We start from the raw sequence: 21210 nt of genomic DNA on the forward strand, positions 1-21210 counted from the left end.
AAGGACAGGAGAATAAAGTATCCTTCAGCAGTTTAGGATCAAAGCATCCATGAGAAAAACAACTGCTCGGAAAGGTCAATTAGTAAAGGTATCTTTGCTCTATTCTCAACACCTTTGGGTTTGTTTTTTTTTTTTGCTTGCTTCATATTCCTCCCCCCTACAATAATCCCACTGTGAGAGTCATCATACTGACAGATGGGAATGAATTCTATATGGAACAAAAAATAAAAAAGGGCCCTGCTACTGAACATTTACTATGGGTGAGCATTGCATGACATGGCTCATGGTGGTTGCTTCATAAGGATTAAAATAACCCTTGGCCAGAATACTGTATAAAGCCAACATACTGTTTTCATCCTGCTCTCCTCCCAGTTTTGCTGGACATGAGCGCATGGGTGACTGCCTTCGGGGTAGATATGGAAGGAAATGCAGTGAATAGTATATTGCAAAAAAGTATTAAGCAGCAATTTCTTTCTGCTTACCTAACAAAGGGCTACCTCTGCAAACAAATAATCTGCTGGTTTTGGTTCAGCTTGCTAGTGAAGAAAGGTTTATCTCACTTGCAGACTTTTCCATAAGTTCTCCACAAACACTTAAATGGAGCAAATATGTCCAAGTAACATATCCCAGAGGCTTTGTGTCTCTGGCCTGATGTATGTGAAGACAATCCCAGGCTGTTTTGCTTCCAAAGTGAAGATCTCCATCATGTAAGCCAAAGAAGAGAAAAACATTCCTCTTTGATCCCTACTTAATTCCCCTCGATCCTGTTCATACTCCCATTTCTAGCATAAGGGATCATCCAGAATTTGGCTCCCTCTGCCACTCCTTGCTCTCTTTTTGCCGATTCTGAAACAGCACCATGGTTGCTTTGATTTTCTGCTGTATGTGTAATTTTAGGGTTTGGGGTTTTTTTCTACAGTGATTTAAATTAATTTGAATCAAATCATTAGGCCCCAGACTGGTACTGAGCATAATGACTCATCCCTAAATTAACATTGTCTATCCTGAACTACTCCTGTCTAAATCACTGGAAGATTCATACACTTCACAAAGTCAGCTACATTCAAATGAGTTCTGTAGCAGTTCATTAGGTAATGGTGTGATTTATACATCTGGATCAGCAAATCTTTTTTTGCTGTGACTTAAAATGGACAAAGTGTGGGTAACTAAACAGGTGTTTTGCAAACTTCTGGTGTTTCCCTGAGTGGAAAAAAGATGGATTTAATGTTAAGAAAAAGTAAGTAGAGTTTGAATTGGAAGAAAATGCAGCATAATGTACCGCAGGAATTTCCAGAATCAGCCACACTCTTTCCTTGTACATGTGGCATTATATAATAAACCTGCCTCTCAAATTCTGTGTTATAAATGATGTGCTTGACACTTTAAAAGTGCTGTACTAAAGGGATCTGTTAGCATGAAGAACAAATGCACATAATTAGACTGAGTTCAGTGGTATAGGTGAAACCTTTATATAACAGAAGTCAGTCATTTTAGATGCTTGCTGTACATTGGACTTCTTGCATCATTCTGCTGGGTGCCATATTTCAATCATGGCTGTACACCATGACTGGCAACTACACAGCAAGCATATCCTAGAAATACTTTTCTGTGCCTATAGACCCCACATGCTAAATGGTCTGCAAGCTGTGCATGAGGCAATTCAATTTATCTTTGGAAGGTTTTTAATGTTATAGCGCAAATGAAAGAAGCAGAGAATTACTAACTTTTTATCAACTGAGCATCAAACCACTTGGGTTGGTTTTAATTTTCTTTTGATTATCAGCATTGGCCAGTGGTTATTTTTATGTATTACCATGCCTGTCAGTAAATGAGCTTCTTTCCTTGTACACCTGTGTTGACAGCATAGGGTATTTTAGACTTAAGTAAGCTTGGCCTCCTCAGGGGACGAAGCTGTCAGTTGTTTCCTATAATGAATGGTAGGTTTATGGGATGAGGCACTGCCTGTAGTATTAAGCAGGAAAGAAAGTATGGTTATCCTAGATTGTAAAGTGCTGACTTCTGGTTATGGTAGCTACAATAATGAATAACTGAATGATACGACTTGACAACTGTTACTTTTTATAAAATGAAACCTTTTTTTTTGCCTAATTTCTATGTTTCCGTGAAAGAGCTAGAACTCCCTATCTCCCTTCCACAAGTAAGAGTGAAGAAGTGGTGCTGGAAAAAGCAATAATAATTTCCCTCTCTCTTGCCTTTGCTGGCTTAAGGTGATTACTATTGAATCCTTTATCACAGGTCTCTTCTGAAGCAGTCTTGAGGTCAATTTATCTGACCAGTCTCACTGGCATCAGTTAGCTTTGTAACCTGAATATGCTGAATGCAGCACATGTATTTCATTGTGCTGTTCCTTTTGGAGGTAGTGAAGGAATAATACTAAAAATGAGCAACTGAACTGATGGAAATGACATTCAAGGCAGCATTTTGGAGGGGCTCGGAATAATTCAAGTATAATGAATGTGAACCGTACCCATATCAGTAGATTTGCTATCTGGAAGCCAGTTTACTGAAGTTCTTATCAAGCTGCATTCCTGCATCTGGGATGTTGGTGATTGCTCAGTCCCCAAGGCATCTTGGGATGGGTTTATGGGCTGTTTTTCATCTTGCTGCTCTTCTCTAACTGCTCACCATCAGTGGCCCTATCTTGTTGCCATCCTTTTCATGGTATTGAAGCATAGAATTTTCTTACCATACCAAGGCACAGTCCTGGGGCTATTAGTAACAGTTATCTTTATAATAGATGGAATCTGTAAGGATCCTAAATCCTTCAAATATATTCAAAGTAATTTTCACATCTCTGATTCTTCTTTTTCTGAAGCTTTTCCCCATCTTCTCCGTGTGGCTGGGCTAAAGCACCCTATGGGATGGGTCTTGTGGTTTTTACCCTTGATCAGATGTACTCAAAATGATCACAGATAATTTAAAAGAACTGTAAAACATTCAGTAAAGGTTGCTTTGTGTATTAGGCCTAGAAAATGAGCAATTACTTATTTGTTTTGTTCATGATTTAACTGGCATTTCTGAACTATATGTGATTAGACAAATTGTTGGGTATATCAGAATAAACTCAACAATTAAATTTTTAAACAAAACACCAAACAAATTCATTAGTGAAATATTTTACTTCAGTTCTATAAAAGCTGTTGTTCAATCATGTAATTTTGTCCTTTGGCAGGATTTCAAAGTTTTCAAATATCGATTGTTCTGTAATTTTAGTCCCCACAGCTGTGGCATAGAGTTAATTTTCTTATGAGTGAAGCCAATCTGCATAATCAAGATCTGAAACAATGGTATTTTTTCTTCTTTTCCTGCTAACATCTGCCTAAAGTAATTCTCATCCGATCATAAACTCCTTGCAGGAATATAAAGCATAATGAGCAACAGGGAAGTTTCTCACAAAAAACATAGTGAGTGGTTTAATGTTCCTGCAGGCTGATTGTATGCATAAATGTACATGTTTCTAGTGCCTCTGGATGAGTATTTTCTAGCATTCTCATTTCCCAGAGCATTGTTCTTTACATGTAGACTTCTCTTATGCTTGAAATCCCATGCACCCTTCATTTCCCACAGACGGCTCAAGGAAGACTCCCACATTCCCAGAGGTGAGGAAAGAATTATATTCATCCACATAACCATGTAAAGTCTCTCTTAGAATATGTCAAAAAAAGTGACAGGTTAGAGAGCTGATGGGTGCATGCTACAGTGAGCCTCTGTGAGGTCTTAAACACCTCAACTGGTAAAAGCAAAGTAGTAACTAGGCAAGAAAAACCAGTTACAGATAAAAGAACTTGGGTCACAAATATACCTGCATGCAGGAGTTGTGTGCAGTATCAATGCTGGTGTGGGGAGCAGCAAGATTTGGAGGAATGAAAAAGCAAGAGTGAGTTTCTGGAGTGCTGATAACTGCTGGGCAGCATCTTCAGCAACAGAGGCTGAGAACTCAAATGCCTTCATGTGCTCAAGTCAGTGGGTTTTGCTGGCTTAATAATTTCATGCCAAACCTGTCTTCCAGTTGTGAGGACCCTATCTCCAACCAAGAAGCTCACCACCAGTTCAGTATAGGTTCCTCTTCAGTTTAAAGAGAGAAGATACTTTGCAGATAGGCTTTTTGTACACAATGTCCTCTGTGATCAAAATTGAGATCTTTGCCTGTGAGAGATGATGAATTGAACATCTCTCAGGTCTTAAGAAATAGATGAATAAGCTTTCTCTTGTGTCTAAATCTGCCTAGTGTCACACATCCAATAGTGTCTGCAAGGTTTTACTCAGCTCTACTCTCAACTACCACTTTGAACACCTTCCCTTTGTTTTATCTTTAAATACTGGAAGTATTTAATAGAAAAGACATTTGGATTACTTTTCAGGCTGAGGTTTGCCCAGTAGTATTTAGGACAGAATATGTTTGCTGTAACCTGTATCAGGGAGCAGCTGCTCTGAGGGCTGGATGCCCATTGCTACCCTGAGGTGGATGGCCTGGTCTGTCTGAAACTTTCAGTGAAGTGGGTCCTGATTTTTCAGATATACATGAATAGAGAGGTTCATCACAAGTCCCTCTTAGCTGTGTTTTATAACACATCTCTGACCCATTCAGCATTTGCTTGATGTGACTCTTAAGAATTCTAATTTAGATAGTATATGGTTTGTGGTACATATATATGCATATATGTTGGTCTATGCATACATATATTCATATGTACATGAAAACCCTGGCAGATGTGAGCAGTAGGTGCTATAGATGGTTGTAGCACATTGGAGATATAGCATTAAAAGTTGTGAGCTGTGTTTTGATTCCACAATACGGCACAGCAGTCAAACCACCGTTTTCAAAGCTGTGATTAAAAGGAGCAAGCTGCATCTAATTTGCACCACACATGGTAAGCTAGATATCCAAAACAGAGTAGGACCAAAGAGCTGATTCCTTCAAAGTTATTGATTCTTTCAGTGGAAAAAAAAAACCCTAAAATCCGCAATTTCTGTGTACTAAGTGCAAGTCACAGGTGGCTTAGACCCTGGTTACCTGAGCAGAGGGTGCTTGAAAACTGAACATGAGTTCACAGTGATCTTTCAGAGTCCAGTGCCACTCTCCCCACATGCCAACAACTTCCACTTTAGAAAGCAGAAGCTTTGAAGTTCAGATCAGGAAATTCTGATCTTTACATTAAAATATGCATTTGTAAGCCTGAGCTCTTTATATAAGTGAAGTTTTTCTCTTTCCTACCATACAGCTGGGCATACTGAGGCATAAAGAATATACCCTGTTTAAGGTCATGTGAGGAGTCTGTGACAGACTCCAGAGAAGAATTTGACTCCTTCCTTACCATAATGCTTTACGCTCTGGATTATCCCCTCTTCTAAAATTACAATTGATTTAGAGTCACCCTGACACCATGGCTCAGTTTCTTCCATTTGCTGCTAATTTTTACCATCTCCCTTGTTGAATTATGTTAACTAATAAACAGTTATGTCTGTCTTTGGTTGGTTGGATTTTTTTCACAAAGATTAAGACAGGGTTATTCAGTTTAAGAAATCGATCAAAACAGCCTTCTGAACATTATCACCTTTTTAAATAGACATTAAATCGCAGGATCTCTGTTTAGTTTTCAATTGGATACATTTTTCTTAGCCTAAAGTCACTGCACAATATTTTATTTATCCATATCAAAGTTTAGGATTTTGCTTGATGAAGCTGTACTGCTCCCTTTTGAAGTTATTTTAATAATTACTTTAATTGCCCTAGAAAATTGAACTGGTTTGCAATATAGAAATACTAATTTTTTGTTTCATTTCTCTGCAGATTTTTTCTTCTTTGTTTCTGTCATGACCTAAGATGCAGAAGCAACTAGATAAAACAGTGCTAGTTACAGATGCTGAAAGTTGAGGTCTGTCTCTTCTTTTCAAGCCTGATGTGGTTGCAGCACTACTCATTAATTTCAGATTGCCAGTGAATTTAAATAGTGAAGTGTCATTATTTTATCTGTGTCTCCTGCTGCTCTCTGCTGTCCCACTTCTTGAGACAGCAACAAGAATCTGATAGTGCCACCATCTTCAGGGACAAAACGTGTTTCACTCAGTGAGACACCTTAGCTGTTTCTGTGAACAAACAAGCAAACAAATGCAGCTAAAGGACTTGGGAATGACTTTGCCACTCTGGAAAATGTTCTTTATCCTGCTCGTGCTATTTTTATCAAGGCTGTAACTCTGAACTGTCTTTCAAGGTTTTCTTTCACATATTTTCACTTTGATATCATATTGACTATATCTGTCACATTTACAGGCAACATTAAAGAGTCTGGCATCTCCCGAAAAGCCAGGAAACCTTCTGGAGGCTTTCCTTGGAATGGAGAATTGATGTCATACACAATGCTTGGAAATGAAAGCAAAGCCCATTTTAACATAATAGCACAGAGGGGACTGCTGTCCACCCTCCTTCAGTAGGAAATGCCATTTGATGTGTTCATGTCAGGATTTCTGTCTGCTGGCTCTAACCCTCAGACTGGCACTAACCCTCCAACAGAAGCACAGGAGTCATATGACAGCATCTTTAACCTCATCTGCAGAAGTCTGTGCCTTCACTGAATGTCTTTATACTTCCTTATCTTTATTTGTGATTTTTCCACATTGGGCATACATGAGAAAATTTTACTGATATATACAGACACATTACTTTAAATTTTTAAGGGTGGTTTTTTGAAGTGTGAGGGAGTCTGTGTGTAAGGCTGTGAGGATGGAGAGAGAGATGGACCCCAGCTGATGTCACTGAGCAGTCTTGGCATGTAGGAAAAGGCAGCGAACAGTGGTGGGACCCATTGTATGTGCCAGAAAAATTGAGCTTAGCTGTGATTTCTAAACTGATAGTCAGGAGTTTTAAATGTTAAACAGATATACTGCTGCACATGCAAAAGAACAGCCTGGAAAAGCTTTGGACCTATCTAGCTAAAGCTTGACCCTGAGCACTATTTCTTGACATCTATAAGCAGCCTGCTTTTGGAAGCCATGTGCTTCAGATATTATTGGTGAGTTTGTATATCTATGAAGGAGTGTGCACCAGGAATGGACAGGTGTCTATCCTGTCAGCCCCAGAGCATAGTTTTGTCTTCAGAGTATAACCTCAAAGACTGCAGAAAATCTCTGGCTTACAGAGATGGGTAAAAAGCCCATTAAATGGGGATTGTACGGTGGGTTGTGGTGCTATGTTCAGTTCCCTGAACAAGTCTGCATGCAGGTCCCCAGCTCAGGAGGTTGTTCCCTGTGGAAGAGTCTGTCCTAGGACTCACCAGCTTCCAGGATCTCCTCCTCCAGCTTCCCCTGGCCCTGTCTGTGCTGGCTGTCTAAGGCACCAGGAGGAAGCAGCCTCAGAGGGAGTCCCCAAGCACCCTGGATTTGTTTTCACTTACTCTTGGCCCCATGCCCCAGGCACAGCATAACTGGACAGGGTCCACCAACTCCCTGGGCACCAAGCATGTGACATTTTCAACCCTAGACCCTTCCCCATTCCTCATGAGCTCTCTAGTCTCTGTTTTTACCCACCCTTTTCTCAACCCATGAGGGTAGGAGGGAGTGAGGCACCTGAGGGATCATGATACCTGCAGATTCCCAGCATAAAGCCTTTGGTCTCCTTAAAATTACAGCTGAATCACAGGTGTGCTCTCTTCCTGAGGATGAATTTTACCTTTTTTTTTTTTTTCTGCTTTCCCAGCTGCTCCTTTTGATATGGGGTGCTTGACTCTTTTGCTTTTCAGCACTCCTGTAGGACCGTCAAGACTTTTTATTATCCATAACCTCCCCCCTGCCCCACTCTGCATATCCTGGGGAGCCTCAGGCCACTGCAACACATACCACTGCAGCTTCAAATCCTGCTGTTTCCCTCACCCTCTGCTGCCTGGATGGCTGTGAAGGCATATTAACAAATCCTCTGAGTTCAGCAAGATGGGCAGAGCTACTGGTGGGGTTTGCTTTCAGCTCTTGGGGATGAAGTGGTTGACAGATGTTTGGAGGATTTCTATTCTCTGGACCAGTGCTTCGTCTGTTCTGAGATATTCAATCCACAAACAGTGGGTTGGCAGGAGTGAAATATGTTCAGAACTTGGACGTCAAAACAGAAATATATTTTTTAAAAAGACAGGTGTCAAAAAAAAAAAAAGGTGTTCATGCAGTTTATAGCAAAATATATTTTAATAGTTGAGATTTTCCTCTTTTAACCCATTGGGCTCCCACCTGACATGCCATGCTGCTGTACATATACCAGTTTTCACACTTAAATGTTATCAAGGGTATTTTGTGTCCTGGGTGCCTGTTCTGCTGATGAATGGATTGGTCACATTTCCAAGGTTTGGAAGTATTAGCTAGCAATGTAATTTGGGACTATCCTGTCAAGTGTACTGTTGTAAAATTGTTAAGCAATACTGCTCAATGCATTTGCAGAATCTCTCTGCAGAGTGGTGGAGGAGGCATTTAGTGAGAAAAAAAATGACTCAAAAAAACAGAGAGGACTTGGGGAGAGATAGAGAGAAGAGGCTGGAAGAAGTAGAAGGCTTGGATTTAGAGGAGACGAGGCAGTTCTGAAAGTTCAAAATCATAATTAGTATAAGAAGAAGAGTTTTAGGGTTCTGCAGCAGATTTAACTTGTTCACAGCCTCCTTGGGCTGCATGTTTATGGTAAGGCAGAGGTGGTAGCTGATACCCAAACCAATCAGCATCTTCTGAAAAGGGGTGTGCTCCTTTAGCTAAGTTACTGCCAGAGGGGAGTGGGTGTTAGGAACTTCTGTCACAGGGACAGGAGTAAGCATTCCTCTTTGAGGTCTTTGGAAAATAATCCTTATATAATTCAAGAGAAAATATAGGAAACAAGTGCTTAAATGAGCGATGGAAACAAAGTCCAAAAACAGAAGATAAGAGTGAAATTATTTAATTATTTATGCTTTCTCTTTAGTTTTGAGTGTGACGATTATTTGGAAAATCAACAAACGAAAACCAGCATTTGCAGAATTATGGAAGTTGTCATGTCCTACCCAAACATTATTTGGTCAGCGCAAGAGCTGTTTCTAATGGAATAAGAGTAGCTTAAGATATAAATCCATTATTTTTCTGCACCAATAAATCAGTTGAGTGTGGCTTTGCTGGCTTTCACCAGCTCCAGCAATAGTTCTCTCCTCAGGTATTGATGCTGTTCAGGTGGGTACCTTCTGTTTCATTTTTTTGTTCTAGTCATAATCCTTGTCATCAGGACAGAGTCATGAAGTAATTTTACTCAATATAATGATAGTTCGTGACCAGCAAATTAATCTGTTGCTGTGCTTTATTTTGAGAACATTTTGGTGACAGTGGATTTTTTCTGCGTTGTCACTGCTTATTGTCATGACAATGTGACAATATTCTTGGTACATTTCTTTTTGGAACATTTCTTTCTTTCTGTTCTCATGGCAAATAGTACTGATGCTCTGGCATTTTCCATTCTTGTTGAAATTTGATGTGAAACTGAAGGCTCAAAATGTACGTGCATGGTAGATTTATGAATTCTGGTTTTGAGCTTGCAGCACTTTTATTACCTTTGTAACAGTCTGGACCGTGACTGAGTGCCCATTCCTTTCTCTTACTGATAGATGGATGGCTGTGCTACCAGGGTCCAAGTTAAAAACTATGGGGCTGCTTTTCTTTTTACATTAGCATAACTCAGCTGACCTCAGTCCAGATGAACTTGACTGATATTAATGTCAACGAAGAACTCGGCAATATGTGCCTGCATTCAGTGGATATTTTACATATTTCCTTTACATCCTTGGGTTTTTTATGTTGATGTAAGCAGAATTTAGGAGTTCTTACTCCATGAAGCGAGAACGTATCCAGGGAAGTTACTTTGGGGTTTTTTTCTGAAATGTGATATTTACCCATGTTAGATTCATAATGAATGTCAGTTTTGATCTCTCTGTGTGCATTCGTGTGGGCAATATTTAAATATTCATACTTACAGCATTAAAACATTGCAATCTGTGGTAGCCGAGGGCATAGTTGCACCTACCCGCCAGAGCAAGAATCAGGGAGTGGATGAGGAGAGGGAGAAGGGACAGAAAAAGAGAAAAAAGCAAACCTGGGTAGTTTGGATTTCATACAGTTGGATGCAGACAGTGATGCAGCTTTATTCTTGCCAACACCCAGGTTTAAGGTGTTAAGTGCTTTTGGTCACTGGGGACAATAAGGCCTGGTGTGTTGTAAACCTAGTGGAGAGATGGTCTGTAACTGTTTGTGTTGCCAGCATACTGAGTGATTTCAGAAGCATCTGGATGCCTCCAGCCATTCCTGCTTGTGTTGCTGGACAGTTTTTGAGGCAGATCCAGCAGACTGAATTCTTGATTTGAGTCCAGGTAGGGAATATGAAACCCATAATGCTGGCCACAGACTTTTAACATGGGTAGCTAGAAGACCTGTTTACCATGAGAGGACACTTAGCAGAGCCCAGATACATAATCTATGGTCTGCCATGGAGCTGGAAACTGGGGACATTTTTCTAAATTTCTGTCTTGGTGGCCAGCAGTACCTGGCTGAGATACCACATTCCACACTTAAGGAGCATTCTGGTTTTTTTGTTCCCTCTTCATTCTTCTTTCTTTTAGGAGCACTTCATTTTAAATTGATTTTGTTATTAGTGGATCAGCTCAGAGGCAGTGCACCTGTTACATATATTGAGAACCTGCCTCCTGACTTTAGTGGGAGCTAGTGACAACATTTTAAATTAAACTGTCCTCCCTGCAACTATCTTTCTCTCCTTTATCTCCCCACCCAGCCATAAATAACCAGGCAGCAGAAGGCAGGTAGCATTATAAATTCTCAGGCTACACAATTGCCTCATGTTCTGCATTCTGTTCTCTTTCCCCATTATCATCCATTTGAAACCAAAAGTTCATCCATTTGTGGTTCTGCCATGGCAGGATGTCAAATAAATTGATACTGTAGTTTTTAAAAGTATTAAAGAGTAGAAATGTATACCAATACATTGATAATGCTCAGCAACCTAAAAAAATACTACAAACTGGACAGTAGTGCTTTATTACTGTCATTTAAAGACCAAGGGGAGTGCAGCATAATATGGGGAAGACTTATAATGACTCATAGTCTCTCATTTAAAAAGATGAGTGCTGGTTTCACTCGCCATAGTGGCCCACCATCTATTAGCCCTCATTTTCTCTCATACAGTGGGTGTTTTTCTAAGAAAGTGTTCACTGTTTAAAGCATCAGTATATCATCCATCCCAGGGCTTCATGGTGGTTCTATTAAACATTACCAGGCAGGAGTTATAATGAGGTATGGCCTTCTTGCTTTCCTAAGTGCTCAGCCAGAAACTTGGGGCTCTGCATCTGTCAAGCAGTCAAGGCAGCTGGTTGGGGCATCATCATTGGCCAGTCCTATCTTGCTTTTGGGTTCATGCTCCCTCTCCATTTTTTATTATGGCATTTCAGACTGCCTCACTCTATCCCAGTCCCCCTTGGCTACCACTTTGCTGTGTTTCCAGAGGTGCTATAACAAGAGTTACCTATTTTATATTGCAGTTACTTTCTAAAACACTGCTTTACTGTCATGTAATGTACATGGAGTAGGTCTAAGCAATGGAAATGTGTTTCCCACTCATCCCTAGAGCTTGTTCCCTACACTGGTGCTGTGAGGTGAGTGTCACTTCCCAGGGAGACTGCTTCCTACACCACTCCAGGCTGCCACATGCACATAAGAAAGGACAATCCCAATTCTTCATTGCCAGCACTAAGTTTCATCTTTATTTATTAAAAAACATAAAGTTATGCTTCAATTCAGTTCACAGACTTCTAGAAAGGAAGAGACCCCTGTCAGAGGACATCCCACAGCTGTGCCATCCAGATAATGATGAGCATCTTTGATTCATTTCTCAATAAGTATAAGGAGACAAAAAGGGACTGAGAACCTGCTGTTGACTGTCCATTGTTTGCCATAAATAGTCCCTTTCCTTGACACAGCAAATTCATGAATGAACCTGTTTGTAGAGGAAGAGGACTTAAAAGTGAGGGGGCAAGTTTTTTGAGTGGTTTGGTTCTTTTGTTTTGTTTCTTTCTTCACTAGAAGCTTCTAAAATGTCTAGTCATGCATTAGGAAGCAAAAGCTTCTTAACTGTGCTGCCAGTTTCCTTGTAGCTTTGTCTGAATATTTCCCATTTTGGATAACATTCAGACATCATTCTGGATAACATTCTGCATCATGCAGAACTCCACAGATCCTGTTATCTCTTTCAGACCTTAAACTCCCCTCCCGTTGCCACTGATATTTAGACAGAGGGAGGTGGCTTGCATAAAAAGCTATGACAAAATATGGTCCATGATCTTGTTTTAACAAACTGGGCTGACTTGCCAGATGGGTTTCTACTGCTGAGAATAGACAATGCAACACTTCTTATGTCTGATTTTTGGAACTCTGGAGATGGACACCAAAAATGCTGTCATTGAAAGTAGTCATGCACTGGTCATCTTCCTTCCCCTTTTCACTGTTCTTAAAATGTTTAGAACTATTTTTTGATAGTGAGCATTTGTTTATTAATATTTTTTTATGCAAACTTGAGAATGAAAACAAAAATAAAAACGAGGGGGGGAGGAATCTGCTCCTTGGCACTTAGGCCAAGCTTTCACAATATCTTCCATGTCATGCTTTTTGTGTGGTGCCAACCTAAAAAAAAATTATACAGAACTGTTTAGAAAGGGAGCTGTAATACAGTGCTGCTGCTTTACAAATGAGTAACACCTGAGAGAGCATGATTAGTTGGGCAGCATATGACTCTTGGTGTTTTCTTTTTTCTTATTATTTCAGTGGTTAAATCACAGCTTGCAGAAGTGATTTTCACAGAAATCGTCACTAATAAAACCAACTTCAGCAGGAGGATAACAATAAACTGCATTCTATTTGTGCTGCCAATTTCCAGAAGAATGCAGGACTATTTAAACAGATGCTCTGATCCCATGTAAGGAATCCTTGGCCCTGAGATATGAATACCAGAATGACCAGAATGACAGCAATGATGTATCCTATGCCAGAGACTCATCAGGAAATTAATATGTGTTTGTCCAATTCAGTGTTAGTCTTGCTAGCTGAGCTGACCATAGATGGGGAAAGGGCAACAATTTGTTATCCACTATAATAAATCAGTCCATAAATAAACATGATAGAATGAGCATCACAAATTGAAAAAAAAACTTTTTTGTTTTTTCTGGAGACAAGAATTTCTTATTATATCCAAAACTAGAGGCAGTAGTGCTAAGAAATGGGAGACAATTGTGCTAGAACAGAAACAGGAATTAGAGTTAATAATAAGCTTTTGTTTTCTCTGCCTCTTGCAAGTAGGAAGCTTTCTAAGAGGGAAGATCAGTGGTAAAATGCAAGTTGGTCCTGGTAAGTGATTCTAAGGGTGGATCTGACAGCAGCATGGGATGATCCTCACAAATAATTTGGGAGTGGAATGGGAGCTTTGAGTGAAATATAATTATGGCTTGCCTGGCTGGTAATGCTGCCTTGAAGCTGCTCTCCTCCCTTTATTGTGAAGACATTTTCATTGCATCTGGAAATGCTGTTGCTAGCCAACATGTGAATGTGAACACGAAGGGTATAAAACCCCTGGCATGTTTGAAGACCAAATGTAGAGACTTTTCAACTGGAAGATGTTTGTACTTGCTAATAGCTTCTGACAGTGATGAACTTGTGGGTAGTATCACTTTACAATTGAGAGTTTAAAAATTCCAAAGGATTCTTCCAAACATAAACTAACAGTGTTTTTAAGGTTCCTGGAAGTCAAAAGCTCTAGCCCAGCCCGCCTTGCCATCCAAAGACAGACTTGTTAATTTCAGTGCAGATCTCCATTTTTTGCTAGTTAGGAATAAGGAGGGGGGGAAAAAAAAGCCCAAACAAAACAAAACCTAAAAATGGTTATATTTTAGAAAAATACACCTTGCTTGTAAATAGAGGAATTGCTGTACAAGCCATAATGATGCATAAAGACTCAGAGAATGGTTAGAGTTTGAAGGCACTTGAAAGATCATCTAGTTCCAAGCCCCTCTGCATGGACAGGGACACCTCCCACTAGACCAGGTTGCTCAGAGCTCCATCCAACCTGGCCTTGAATGGTTCCAGGGATGGAGCTTCCACAACTTCCCTGGACCACCTGTTCCATTGTCTCACTACTCTCACACTAAAGAATTTCCTTGTGTTCTCTAACCTAAATCTCCCCTCTTACAGTGTAAAACCATTACTCCTTTTCCTCTCACTGCAAGCCCATATATAGTCAAACATCCTTCATAAGTTCCTGACACTCTGCTTCATTTTTTCCAGACAGCAGCCCAACACAGGCACTGGAAATGAAAGCTGCCTTTCAAAACTGGACCTCTGATGACTGACATGTCCCCTGTGTGTTCTGTGAAATGGTCATGCTGCAGAGGAACAGTCTCCTTGCTCCCCTGCTAGTCCTCTGCCTCGTGGCTTAGGGGAACCCATTCTTTGCTACCATAAGAGGAATGAGCAGAGGGACTATTGCAGTACATGGATGTCTGAAGAGCCATTAGAGAAATATGTATTTGAGGGGTTCTTTAGTATTGTTTTCAAGCCCATGTTCTTCTAAAAAGACAAAGAAAAGTCTCAAGGTTCCCTCAGCTCATCCTTGAAAACATGTAAACATATTTTTCTGAGAGATTGAGAATTAACTAGGATTCATCTAGGTTTGGCTGAAAGTATTTCTCCCCTAGTTATTCAGAATCGCTTCTTTTTGCACATTCCCTTGTATAAAGCAGAGCAACCTCTATGTAAAAGCAACCAGAACACAGATAGATGTCCTGATGTAATAATGATACGATCCCATTTCCTACCAGGCATATTTCAGATGTCCCTTTTCTTGTTAATCCCTAATGATTAGTGCCTTGTCCTTTGACCCTTTAGCTTTGCTGGCAGTTTGTATTGATCAAGTGTTGAGGCCAGCAGAGAAAAGGTGATCAGAGGCAGCACTATAGTGCTTGTAGTGAGTTAAATCAAGCGGTCATTCCCAGAACCTCTGCTGCTCCACCAGCCTGTTTTCCTTTTTTTCTGGGTGAGCCACTTTGTAAATGCAGCCAGTGCATAGCAGGCAGGTGGGATGGGAGCTCTCCTGGGCTGCAGGGGCATAGGAATGGCACAGGGTGTACCCTGGTCTCCGCTCTCATAAAGGCTTCTTAATTCTTCCTCTTGCTTCAGCTTAGGCTTTTGCATCATTCAAAGGCATTTTTAGGTACCTGTCTAATGCTAAGCTGCCATCTGATGATTTTATTTTTAATTTTTTTTCTTAATTTTTACTTTTTGGGAGTGATCTTTTCTGTTTGGGGTGAAAACAAGCTGTGCTTGAGCACTGCTTCATATCTCTAAAAATAAAAGTTGGCTTTCTAAGTGCACAGCACACTCCCTCTCTTTCTGCCTCTCCATCTACCCCCTCTTCCCTCTCTCTGCTTACTTCATTCTGATGGAGAGACGAGGAGGGGGGCAATCTTGGCAACTATCAAAGACAGATCCTAAGTGGTGCACAAATGCACACATAGCAATTTGGCACACAGCAGAAGCCGGGGGTGGGAGGCATTTTGGATTTGTCAGCTCATCGGCACAGCTAGTTTCTTGTCAAACAGCAGAAGTTGCACAAGTCCCTGGTGGCTGAGATGGAAAGCTGTATTGGTCTGGAAAAGCAAAGATGTGAGGCCACAGGATGATTTTTTTTTTTTTTCCCTTCATGCTGCATCACAATTTACAAATCTGTTTGCAATCTAGTGTTACCTCAATTCTCTTTCTTGTCTTCCATGCCCCAAATTTTACATCAGTTTGCATATCTGTTCTCTGCCTGTGTATCTTCATTTCCCAGCATTTACATGTCAGCAACTCTGTTAATTGTGATTCTGTGATATAATTTGCTAGGAAACCTTAGAGACTTTATTTGGGTCAGCACAAGCTTGTGCCTGGGAAAGTTTTGTCAAGCACAGGGATTTACAAAAGATTGTACCATGGAAGTTAAACAAGCTAGTCTGAAGCAGTACCCATACAGGGCTGAACCAGGAGTTGCCTTTCCTAGAATCATAAAATAGTTTGGGTTGGAAGGGACCTTAAAGATCATCTAGTTCCAAAACCCCTATCACAAGCAGGGACACCTCCCACTAGACCAGCTTGCTCAAAGTTTTATCCAATCTCTGCCATTAATGCTTCTGCCATTAGGGTGGTTTTGATAACTCGTCAGAAAGTATATAAAAATTAAAGATGTAGTCTAGGATATGAATATACTCTCTACGGCATGATATGTATTCCCTATGATTAGATGCCTTTGCACTTTCCTAAACTCTTTTTCTGACTTAATTTTTTTTTTTCACTCTATTTTTGCATGACTCAGAGATGCCTTTTCCATTTTGGCTTGCAAGCAAAAAACATTGGCATGTTTTACCCCTGTGGTGCTTGAGAGATGTGCTTTCGCCTGCAGGTGAAATATACAGCACAGTTTTGAATATGCTGCTCTTCCCTCCATGACTCTGTCATTTGCTTCAATTCATGCTATTCAAATTTCTTCAAGTTACATCAGTAATAGGCTCTTGTAACTGTGTGATTAGGTTCTTGCCTTGACCTCTGCTGTTGTAGGAGATGTTGAATCCTAATGAAGGGAACATGAGGATGCTGACAGATCCCTGCTTTTGTGTTTTCACTACCCCCAGAGAACTGCACTCTGATATAGTAAGGGACTGCTTCTCTGAGAATAGGTGCAGCAAAGTCCTGAGGAGTTATTTTAGAAACCATTAAGCCAACTTGTCACACAAGACTTGGCCTAGAATTAATTTTGTGCTAACCTGATGATCAATCCAGCCTTCCCCAGAGTGACAGAGATGGTATAATTACAGGTTTCTGTAGGAATGGAGTTTGGATGTTCTGGAAATCTTGCTTCAGGACTCGAGCAGTTCAGAGGGGGTACTGCTCAGCCTTATCTCCTACAACACAGCCCTGCACTTCACACACACCAGTCTGCACACCACAGGGAGAACTGTGTGTATCACTGTTTTTAGATGAAGTGATATACTTTAAAAAAAAAAAAAAAAAAAAAAAACAGGACAAAAAATTGATGAGTATTAGTAACCAAAGATGAAAACAGATCCAAGTGCATCAAAACATTCAAATTTTTGTTTGGGTAGTTAAAGAGTGGCTGATAGAAAGTTCAAAAATAAGCTTCTAGTCTAGTGATTAGTGGATTCTGCCAAGTCCTGTTGTGGAAATATGTGAATGTTCCCTTGTATATGCAGGCTGGCTGGAAGCATGGAAATTGCTTTTGTCTTATAAGAATTTGTTCTATGTATTCTGCTAAAATAGCAACAGATTGATATTGCAGACATCTTGCCCATAAAAAAGCTGGGGTAGGGCATTTTACATGAGTGTGTAGTGAGAGGGCAAGGGGAAATGGTTTCAGACTTGAAGAGGGGAGATTTAGATAGAAATTAAGACAAAATTCTTCACTATGAGGGTGATAGTCCCTTCGCTATGAGGGTCTATGAGACACTGGCACAGGTTACTAAGGGAATTGTGGTTGCCCCCTCCCTGGAAGTGTTCAAGGCCAGGTTGGATGGGGCCTTGAGCACCCTGGTCTAGGGGGAGGTGTCCCTGCCCATGCAGGGGGCTTGGAACTATATGGTCTTTAAGGTCCCTTCCATTCTATGGACATCCTATGGTCCCAAACCATTCTATGATTCCTCAGAGGACTTCATAGCTGTAGCTTAGTGGATAAGGGCCATTTACTGGGTTCAGTTCCCGTAAGACAGGGAAGGGAACCTAAAATTATTACTATTTTTTTTTTCATATAGTGCATCACAGATCTAACCATTTTGTTTTGGTGACAAAATAATAAGAAATAGCAAAACAAACAAATAAAAAAAACCCAAAAAAACCTGAGAAAAGGGACAATCTGTTACCTCAATTGGCTTCCTCAGGCTTTCATATAAACAACAGACTCAACTGTTTAGTATTTCTGTGACAAAGTACAATGGAATACACCCAATCACAGATATTTTGAATAGTTGTAGTGAAAAAGGGGGGCACTTTCTCAAGGCAGAAGCCAAGCATGACTTTTGAGTGTCCAGTTCTTGTGGGTCAGATCATATCTATTTTTGACCTTTCATATCCTTGAGTGTACATTTCAAAGTAAAGAGGTTGGAGGGACTGGACTGAAAATGCTTTTCCTATCACTATTGTAATATTGATTCTTGTGATAGTGAATAGCAAGCTAGGTCAACAACATCATGGGAGGCCACACACTCACTAGAAAAATGTGATACCATCAAAAATTCACTGCACACACAAGAAAACTCAGTAGTAGGGTAAAATGTCTTGTGGAGATTGCCCACAGGCACATCCATGTCCAACACTATCCTCATGCCAGAGACTGAGCAGCTTGTTTCATGCTGTAAGTGCTTGCGCAATATTGAGTGATGATACCAGCTGTGCTTAGGTTCTTGAATTACAGAGAGATGGTGGCCATATGGGGACACACTGTGCCTGCAAGAATGGCTGGCTTGCTGCTAGACTGACAAGCAGAGGGCTGAATTCCCTGATTTTGTTTGTTGTTTGTTATAATTCTTCTAGAGGCTATGGCTTTGCATATCAAATTTTTGTTGTGATATGCTTACCTTGAATGGGGATGGGCAGGCACATTTTCCCATATATAACACAAGCTGAAAATGGACAGCTAAATCTTTATATGTTCAGAGGCAAGATGGTCTCTCACCTGCACTCAAGCTTTGCAGCTAGATTTGGTCTTCACCTGATCTTGAATTATGATGAGAAGTCTAGCTAAAGACACAAAATTCCTGAAATGGGATGTGCAACTCATGCCTCAGCCACAAACATCCCTCACTAAACTGATATTGGATGTCATTTGCTTCCTCAGTAAGCTTTTAATGCCTTTGACTGAAATTGAACAAATCAAGGAGCAAAAAATGTTATTTGTTTATATAGGTGACTGCTTATGGTCACTTATCAGACTGTGTCACATCATGACAAAAACTTCCCGTGCTCCACTGTGCTACAAAGTATGAGGGCTGGAAGAAGTTAATCTGAATCCATAATCCTTAAAACAAATGTTACTTTATCTTGTGGGTTGTATAATGTGAGTTTCATCACCTGACACCCCTTCTCGGAAAGGCTGTAAAAAACACAGAGAATTTTCCAAATCTACCAATAATTCCGCTTGGAAGATTTAAATGTTAAATATTGTTTAAAAGATTTAGTCTAAAGATAGATGTTCAGCCTGAACTGAATCATTTTTCTTCAAACTGAATGACTTGTATGGTTACTCAGGGAATGAGTAAAAAATATTTGGCTATAGTAGTCTGGTGAGCCCATCCTGATTTGTTTGGGTAAACAAACCATACAGCTAGTAAGAATGGAGAGAACCTGCCCAGATTTTTGCTTTGTCTATATATTACAACCAAAAGAGAGACTTGGATGTGGAAATAAGCCAAGTTCTTTTTCCCCAGGGATCAAAGAGATTACTTGGAGGATGCAAGGGGAATGTAGAGATTCAGCTGTGTCACAATTTCTATCTAAATTAGCTGTTTAAGGAGCCTCCCACATTTTGCAGAAGTAGAAACGTCCTGTTTCATTTTGTCTTTCTCAGACTGCAGCAGCTTTCTGCAGAAGCCAAGTTCTCTACATTTACTTTTGCTGTTTGTCCCTTTAATTCTCAAAATGTTTCTGGTGTATTTTTAATTTTTAGCTTATAATTACATTTTTTTTAAAAGGCGCCATCTGGTCCCTGACATGGTTTAAAATAACAGTGCAGCCAGCATGAAGCCAGCAATGAGATTTTACACCTTTCACAACCCTGTACGAGAGTTTCCTCTGTATTTCTCCACAAACATTGCCACCATCAGTCCCATTCCCTCCAGACAGGTCTTACAGAGAGCAACGTCTTGCAGCTCCTGCTTTTCATCTCTTTCATCTCATTTTATGGAAACAAAATGGGTGCATCAAAGAAGCTTACAGCTAGGGCTGTGGAAGATGTGCTGTATAGTGCTCAGTCAGAGATTTTGGAGTTGGAGCTCACGTTTGTTTTTAAACTGCCCTCTGGTGCTTATCACTGCTGCACTGCATGCCTTCATTGCATACCCTGGTTCCTGGAGACCCCTGCCAATACCTAGGGAGCAGAAAAAATCAAGCACTGCAAAAAATTCCTTAACAACAAAAAAAAAAATAAAAAAAAAGGTGGCACAATTCTGTGGGTATTTTATTTTAAGTAGGATATTAATACGTCATAATTGCAGGTTATGTTGGGCAGGAAGGTTTTCTTGATTTTGGTTTTTATGAGTCACTTAGAGCACTGGCTTATTTTACTTTTTTGCTTTATGCAGCAGCACTGCCTCTAGAGATGCTTTCCCAGTAGCCACAATTCAAAGCATGGCACTAAACAACGCGATCATGAGAGCATCACCCTCAGCATGGCTGAGGCTCAGCTTGGCATACCTGTTCCAGCTGTTGGAGGACCTGAAGTTGTCAGTGTCAGGGTAGCAGAGACAGTAAATATGAGAATATGTCCTTTCCTATTTGTGGCCAGAAATTTCAGAAGGACAAAAACCACAGCTAGAGAAAAAAAAAAATTAAAAAGACTTATGTCACGAATGGGAAAGAACCGCATGGAGCTCTGGGACTTCCGTGCAGGTTATCTGTCGAGGTGTTCACTTTTTTCTTTTTGTTTCGTGTTCCTTTTTAACCCAAGGCCAAACTGCACAATTATTTCCCTACAAGCTGCACTGTGCCTGGATCACTCTCCTGTCCCTGCCACCCTTCCCCAGTGCCAGCAGCATGGGTGGCTAATATTAGCCGTGCAGCTGATTGTCACGGCTGGTGCCCTGCGACAGGTGCGGGGCGGCCGCCACGCTGGAATCCCGCCCGGACCGATGCCGGCTCTGGCACCCTCCTTCCCATTATACCAGGATAGGCTGTGTCCCGTCACCACCATGCCCCAGCCCCCCCCTCCCTCCCCCATGGGGCTGGCCCCAGCTGTCGGCAGGACGTGAAGCGGGGTGGTGGGCGCTGCGGGGAGAAGCAAACCGTGAGTCCTCCAGAGAAGAAAGCCAAGAGGCTCCTGGATGAGACTACTCCTGCCGTGTGGATGGGGTAAGGAGAAGGTCTCAGAAAAGCCCTGGGTTTGTGCTT

The 21210-nt window shown here is 40.8% G+C and overlaps 1 protein-coding gene across 23 annotated transcripts in view; it reads left to right on the forward strand.

Annotated features, from left to right (window-relative positions):
* The first annotated feature begins 21026 nt into the window (after positions 1-21026).
* The window catches only part of ARPP21 (cAMP regulated phosphoprotein 21), a 198265-nt gene continuing 198081 nt past the window's right edge, over positions 21027-21210 (forward strand). For 22 of the 23 annotated variants that reach the window (XM_071735977.1, XM_071735996.1, XM_071736011.1 and 19 more), the window contains exon 1: positions 21027-21171. The gene's annotated coding sequence lies outside the window, so the exon portion shown is untranslated. The remainder of the gene's footprint in view (positions 21172-21210) is intronic. The other variant, XM_071735979.1, reaches the window with a different exon arrangement.

The sequence above is a fragment of the Heliangelus exortis genome, chromosome 2 (assembly GCF_036169615.1).
Source record: "Heliangelus exortis chromosome 2, bHelExo1.hap1, whole genome shotgun sequence".
Classification (NCBI taxonomy): domain Eukaryota; kingdom Metazoa; phylum Chordata; class Aves; order Apodiformes; family Trochilidae; genus Heliangelus; species Heliangelus exortis.